Below are 8,350 nucleotides of genomic sequence, written 5' to 3'. Positions count from 1 at the left end.
CTCTCCAGTGGATTTTAAACTGAAAGTCTCAACATAACCTGCCCTGGACCAGGATATGTGTTCAGCATTAGTTAGCATAGTGATCTACTCCCAACTGTTCGCCATGGCTGACTCTCCCTGAGCCTGGTACTGTGGAGGTTTCTTCCTTTTAAATGGGTGTTTTTCCTTCCCACTGTCACAATGTGCTTGTTCAGAGGTGATATTTTGATTGTTGAGGTTTTCTCTCTTTTATTATTGGGTCTTTATCTTACAATGTAAAGTTGAGATGACTGTTGTTGAGTTTGGTGCTACATAAATAAAACTCAACTGAAACTAAACGTATCTAACCAACTTCAAAATGTCGTAATTAGTCTAAAAATTAAACACTGATAGAAAATAGTCTGACACCCTCCAAATTTTCAGTGTAACTGTTTTTATGTCTTTCAGCCTATTCCTGAAACGTAATCACACTTCAAATCTGATGTGGTAGTTTGATTTAGTTGATTCTTTATTTCTTTGCAACTAACAGAAGTTGGTTGCTGATAATGTTGTGGGTTTATTTGTTTGTGTGGTCTAATAAGCTTCAAAAAATCTGGGGTTGTTCCCAGCTCCAATAGTGAGCTCAGTTTTTGATGCCGACGCTGGTTAGCAGACGATCTGGGAAGAGTAGTGGTCAACGCTGGTCTTAAATACAGCCATGACAATGAGCTCCAGGTGGGGCTCCAGGCAGTAGTGATGTGTCATGTGCAAAAGGGCTTTGCAGACTGACTCCAGTAAACAAAGCAGCATCTGGCTGCAGTTTAAAGAAGAAGGAGATACTAACAGAGGAGAAATCAAATCACCCTGAATTTCAACCTGCACTGAGGACAGACTGTTTGGCTGCTGAGTTTGGTTTCTGTTCTGTGGATTTATTTTCAGTATTTTGTTTTTGTGTTAAATTAAAATTAAAAGTATGATTAAAATATTAAAAGAATTCCTGCTTTAGTAACAGAACAAATACACAAAATTAGGCAATTATAAGGCTTCTCATAAAAACGCTAAATGCAAAAGCTTTAGCAATACACGGCACATTCATATTTGCCAAGTAAGGCTAGAATATGAGGCTACAGATGATAATAAATTAAGAGCCATTTAGGATCCAAAAGAGCCGGCTCTTCTTTGGGAGCCGTCCCACAAGATCCGAACTTCCCACTACCAGGGAGAAAAAGTCTAATAGACTTTCCCTGCACCACAGGTTGCAATAGCAAATTCTCTGTGTGTGTTACTACACTCAAATTTGCTTGAAGATAGGCAGGCTCACTTCTTACAAGGCCAGGGGCCCTAACACTTACAATAGCACCACATGTGCTGATACATTATTGAATGAAATAAATGTCGAATAATACTCACTCTAGTATTAGAGATAAACATAATGTTCTGTATGTAGAGTATGTATAGGTAGTTGGGCTATGACACTGTAATAGTTTACTAATCAAGTAATTATTAATTTGTTATTATATTATTGTCACATGGTTTTATTTCAACACCAATTTGAATAATACTTGGACAGAGAGGGATGGAGTGTGGCTTCAGTGTTTTGTGCAAATAATCCCACAGAGAACAGACAGAGAAGGAGGAGAGCCGGAAACCAAAGGTTGGTGTTGATTATTATAAAATTAAATTACCGTAGATTAAAAAAAAAAAAGAAGTTATTTTCAGTTCCACTATATTATGTCAATTTTGCAGTTTTATGAATAACTGTGTCATAAAAAGTTGATTTATGTTTTGGAAATCATAAGATCTGTTAGAACTCTGAATAGTGATAAAAGCATCTCAAAAATTGTGTGTGTTCAGTTTTCAAGCCTTTTTTTTCCACATATAACACAAATCATCCACACAGTACTATACAGTATGTGTTTTATAAACACTAAAATTGTCTTACTAAATCTGTACAAGTTGTTTTATATTTTCAGAATATCATTATGCTTTTGAGTCAGTGCATGAAAAAACACAACACTGGGGACGGACAGTTTATATGTAAAATATTTCAAAGTACCTTAATCAATCTTATTCATAATTAATTAAAATTTAACAAGTAACGAAGAAGGGCACCAGCAGAGGAAACACAAAGGCTTTATGTGTTTAAGTTCTGAGTCAGAGTTTTTCCTTTTTTTTTTTTTTTTGCCTGTCCCATTTGGTTCTTTAGCCGTCAGAATTGTTGTCTGAAGACCAACAAGGATACCCAATGGATTTATTTTGCCAAATGGATCATCGTGGCATTGCCGTATTGGTCCATTTGATCGACCTTTGTTTTTATTATTTATTATATTTTATTTTCAGATGTTACAGACGGGACAGACATGAGTGAGGGATAGGAAAGGGAGAAAGAAAGAGGAAGGAAAAGAAAAACAGAAGGGGAGAGGGACAGTGAGAAAGGGGGGAGAAAAAAAAATCTCCTGGATCACCTGTTGAGAGAGAAAGAATAGAAAACAAGCAAAAAAAACCAAAGCAACATACTAAACACAACACCATCGCATTAATCTAGCTAAGTGTAAACAGCAGTAAATACTAAATATTCAATGTTGTTGTGCAGCACGCAGGACAGACAGCGCACAATGTGCTTTGAAGTAGCAGCCAAGAAAGGTGTAATTTAAGTCTACGAGCAGTGAACACCCGTGTGCACACCTGTGTGGATCAGCGCGCTTGTATTCAAATGGTTTCCACATGTAATGGTCTGCAAGAGGATGTAGCGAGCCATAGCCCCGTCCCCCAGGGCATGAAGCAGGCATGGAGGAGATCCAGGCCCCAGACATCCAGAGGCCCCAGAGTGCGAGAGCCCAAGGAGGACCACCGGAGGGGCATCCGTGCCACCCTCATGGGAAGGGCTGAGGATCCCCAGACGAGGCGTCACCCAGTAGCCACCGAGCAGAAGCTAGAGGGGGCTGCTGCTGAGTCAGAGTTTTTCCAGCAACATATTGTGAAAGAAAATGAAAAATATGAAAATAAATCTCGAGGGATATTTGAATGTACTTTAAATACAGCGTTACATATTTCCATCTACTGAGGAAATATGTAAAGCAGAACTAAAATCACAGTAGAGATGAGACAGTGACAGATGGTGTAGTTAATGCCTCTGGTTTGTTTGAATATACAAAACTCTGCACATGATTTCAACTCTTTCCACTTGTTGTCCCAATGGACAAAATAAACAGCAGCAGGTGGATGAAGCCCAGTCTGGCACATAGTGCATTTTTGTGCAGTGTGTGGTAGTCAAAGAAGAAATGCAGGACATCAGTGAATTGAAGGTTTGCATTTGTGTAGAGTAATCATCTTAGTGGTTGATTTGTGTGTGTATGTCTATTTCCTGAATGGTTTTTCATAACTTTCCACTGTTTCAGTTTTGGTTTTTTTTTGTTTTGTTTTTTTTACCATATTTGAATTGACTGTTTTGAGGCAGGAGGTGGAGCGGGGCTGAAATATCTTTTGAGCAAATAATTGTATATAGACACGGTGTTTCTGTGAAGAGAAACACAGAGGAAGCTCAGAAACATTATGGTATAAACTTTAATAATCTTTTGTAGCAGATGTTTCTCTCACATTTTGCTTGACACATGTTGACACATTGACAAATGTTAATCAAAGACTTGGTGGTAAAATGATAGTATCATATACTGCATTATATTGTAAAAATCTGTTTTTTCTGTATTACTGAAAAATAAAACAAAAACAAGGAAAGTTTAAAGAAAAAAACAGAAGTTTATTTTTTTCTTGAAATTATTTCAAACACATAATTTAATGTTATTACTTTAGAACCGTTTAGCATTGATGTTTATGGATGCTTGTTTCCTCCACCACAACTACAGACAGAAGTAAGCCAAACAGTCAAGTTATTGCAAACTGTTTTATTATTTTCTCAAAACCTTTGACTTAGTGGCTGATTATAACAAAATTTCAAATCACTTCAGAATAATTTTAATTTGCCCACAAATTTTTTGCTGCTTTTGGGTTCCATGGCAACAAAATTATTGTCTAAGGCAACACTACAATTTCCACACTATACTATATCCTCAAAACCTCAATTTAGAAAAAAATATACGTTCTTATAATGGAAGAAATAAAATACATAATAAAAATTGGGAGGAAAAAAAGGGGAGGGGGGAGTTGAATAAACAAACCATATAAAGGCTAAACAGACAAAATGTAAGTTTATTCAAATGATTTGGCTTTTTTCCTTCTTTTTATTCCCGCTGTCTTACTATTTATATTTCATTTCTGCACAGTTGGTGTGAAGCACCCAAAATTGTATTGTTGTGCAATGAGAATGAAGAACTATTCTATTCTTTTTTTCCCCAGATGTTGGCAAAGGCATCATTGTTCAATTTGGATCTGCATCTTTCCTCCATGAACACCTCCCTCCCTTTATACATGTACTGTCTCATCTCTGAACCAAGCTCCTTCATCTATCAAGCATTTAACATCACCACCATCTTCCTCGTCCTCCCTGTCTGCATCCTCATCCTCCAACATGGTCTCCAAGAATGGAGGAAAAAAGGCTCCACCTTCATGGAAGTACTGAGTCAATCTGACTGCTTCACCTACAACATCGTCATCATGGACCTGTTTGCTGTCTTTGGGTCTATCTTCGGCTATCATAGTAGCATCATTAATAATTTAAACATGTTATTCTGGGCATTCTTTCTTTATTGTGTCTGCTGGTTTGGACTGATTTTCTTTCACATGCTGACTTGTGTGGAGCACTACATGGCTGCTGTTCATCCCATCACTTATCGAAGCTTAAGGAAAGAAAGAGGAGTCAGAATCAGGATAATCAGCATAGGCTGTGTTTGGCTGCTTTGCTTTGCTATAGCAGGTTTCATAATTATAGAAGATATGATCCTCTCCATTGGGAATTTTTGCCTCTTGACATTGTCTTTAACCGTCTCCTCCTTCTGCAGCCTTTCTGTTCTTTATGTCTTAATTCATTCAGGCCCAAGAGACGAGAGCAGGAACAGGGACAGGGTTGATCAGTCAAAGAAGAGAGCATTTTACACCATTGTGACCATACTGGGAATGATGGCGTTGAAATTTTTTTGGGATCTGAATTGGTCTGTAGTGTATATCACAGGAGGACTTAATGGATGCATATTAATGTCATGGGGTGTCTGGTTCAATCTTCCTAGCAACCTCTTGTTGCCTTTGCTGTTTCTATACAGAAAAGGTAAATTTGTGTGTTGCAAGAACAACACGCAATGAGTATAAAGAAGAGCGCTTAGGAACATTTGGAGTTGTCTCTTCCTGTAGCTCTTGCAATGAGCAGATGACCCTGAGCAACCGATTGCTGAACACTGTGGCCCCTTTAATGACTTTGTGTTTACTGGCTCTTTCTCTGCTTATTTTTGATTTCCACTGTATTCCTGTGGGACTGAATTTCCAAGGAATGCTGCTTTTCTTGTTGTATTATTACACAGAGATAAGCACATCTTATGGTCCGGACGTTCCTGTTTTCTTCTCAATCTCACTTCTCAAAGATCAGCACATAATCAGCATCAGCTCAGAGTAGGTTAATTAGATATAATTCATGTGAATTGATTATGAAGATTACTATTTTAATAAGGAGAGACCATTAGAAAGAAATGGACATGCTTTATTGTTATACATAATATAAATAGAAGTATGTGGTGCTTAGACTCTGATGGCCCGTTTCTTCTGAACCGAACTCCAGCTGTGATAGCGAGCTGAGCAGGACCCCCTGGAGTCTAGATGCTGGTGTTGGAGATGAAGATGATGCCATGAATGGAGCCTTAGTGAAAAGGAAAAGGCGGTGATGGGGAGGAGGTGTGTTTCACAAAGGCATCTGCAAGGGAGCATGACAGAATGACAGTGAGATTGAAAGTAAGCGGCATGAATACTAAATGGCCTGAAGAAGGCCCGGAGAAAGATGATTGGACTAGACCAGTGATGTCACAAACAGCTTGACAGAGTGGGAAAGTGGACGTGAAGCCAACAGATTTACCCGAGAACACCTGGGAGCAGACAGATGTGAGACCACAGATGTTATTGAACTTAAGCTTTATTTGATTGTTGATTTGCATTCTTTTGTTTTCCTCCTGCTAAATTGCTTTAATAAAATATCCTGCATTCAAAATTCAAAATTGTGGACTTTTTAAAATTTTTGAAACAGTAAAGTTTAAATTCTGAGCACTAGTTTACATCTTATATATGATTCATACGGGTTACTCCAGCCTTCTAAAAGTAACAAACCCTCATGGCTTGCTTTTCCAAACCACTATATTAAACCACAGGGTTCATACTCTAGTCCTCGAAGGCCGTTGTCTTGAAACTTTTACATCTGTCCCTGCTGCAACACACCTGGATAAAATTCGTAGGACTTTAGCAAGACTATAGAACTTGACTGCATGTTGAGGTGGCAATTCAGCTATTTGATTCATGTTAGAGCACCTCAAATGTGAATGAACATGGTTTAATAAAAGTAGATTTAGAAATACCAGCCATCTGCTTTTCCTTTTCAGGGTCGCGGAGGGCGATGGAGCCAATCCCAGCTGTCATAGTGCGAGAGGCAGGGTACACCCTGGACAGGTCGACAGTCTGTCACAGGGCCAACACACAGGGACAGACAACCATTCGCTCTCACATTCACACCTAGTGACAATTTGGATTATCCAATTAACCTATCCCTACAAACTGCATGTCTTTGGACAGTGGGAGAAAGCCAGAGTAACCGGAGGGAACCCACACAAACACGGGGAGAACATGCAAACTCCACACAGAAAGACCCTGGCCTGATGGTGGAATTGAACTCAGGACCTTCTTGCTGTGTGGTAACCGTGCTAGCCACCGCGCCACCGTGCTGCCGATTAAGAAGCACATTTTTTTTTAAATTGCACTTTTATTTAAATTTACGTGAGTAGGGTTAGGGGCTGCCACCTCGGACTGCAGTTGCTAATGACCTACAATTTTTATTCAGGTGTGTTGCGGCAAGGACAGATGTTAAAGTTTCAGGACACCACTCCTCTTTTAAAGAGCTCTTTGATGGGACTAAGCCCAGCTTATGAGCTGCCAGTGCTTTTCTTCTGACACCAAGAGAGCTGTGCTGCAGGTTTCCCTGATTTACTCTATCAGTATTTCATAATGTGGACAAACTTAAGGGTACTGTTAAAGCTGCACTTGATTTTCTTTAGACATGTTAGGGACCAAACATGTCTAGAGTCTGTGCAGAGGGGATCTCTGATGGTTTATTGTTCTGTGTCATGTCTCCAGTGTTTGCAACTGCAAAGCAGAATCCAGAGAGAAGAGACTGGTTTATAGATTTTATTTACAGGAATCAAGATTTTAATAGCGCTTGAGCTCTATTAAAAAGCAAAAAACATATAAGAAGTATTAAGAAACAGGGCCGAGGCTCTGCTGACTAAACTATCAAAATGAGAGCATAGTGACATGATTGGTTAAATATGTTTGAGTAGCTGTTCAAATACCTGAAATTCCTAACACCTATGTGTGAAATATTACTAATGTATTTCAGGAATCCAAAACACAAATTATGCCTGGTTTCCGTAGTGTTGTTTATTTTAGTTGTGAATAAAGATAAATATAACTGTCTAAACTGATGTTTGAATGTTTGGAAACATGTTCGTTAAGTGCAAAGATTATTAGTAGGAAAAAAAAGTGTTCTTACAGCAGCTTACCACCATTTCAGTTTTTTACTAGTTGTGCAGCAACCTAATTTTAAAAGATGATTCCTTTATTACTGGAACCCAACCAGTTTAACTGGTTTCTACAGGAAGTCAGTTTGGAAGATGTTCCTTTTCCCGCAGCAGTCTTCCAAATTGCAACACTATTCCAAGGCTTTTTATGTGAGATATTCAAAGGAAGTGTGAAATTTTCCATAGGAAAAAAAAAACATTTAGCTGAACTTAAATTTCAAACATTAGTGTGAAAAAGATTCACAGCATCATAATTAAATATTTCTCACTAAAATAGCTGAAATGAAATGAACTGAAGTTCATCATGTCTCCTAAAAGCTGAAAGAGAGGCTGAGAAATGAGGAGACTTCAGAGGTTTTGATATATGATATATGAGCCAATGACGAGTGTTCTCAGGACTAAACACATGAAATGATCCGTATTTGTTTTCCTGCATTAAAATCTGCTGCTGAGTCTGCTAAACAACCAGAAAAACGTCCCTTTTGAACGTGAAGTTTCTGCAGCACCACTGAATGAGACTTTCTTTTCTAAGATTCAGAAAGGTCTTCATGTTGGGACATGTGCAGGTGAAGTATCTGAACTCAGGAATGAGAAACACTCTTATTTATGAGTGAAGCAACAGCTAAGCTCCGCCCCTCACATGACTCACCTGAGAAAAACTAGGCAAAAGG

The sequence above is a fragment of the Haplochromis burtoni genome, unplaced genomic scaffold, assembly GCF_018398535.1.
Source record: "Haplochromis burtoni strain Fernald_Lab_line unplaced genomic scaffold, NCSU_Asbu1 Contig_1653, whole genome shotgun sequence".
NCBI lineage: Eukaryota > Metazoa > Chordata > Actinopteri > Cichliformes > Cichlidae > Haplochromis > Haplochromis burtoni.
Note: the sequence above shows the minus strand (reverse complement) of the source record.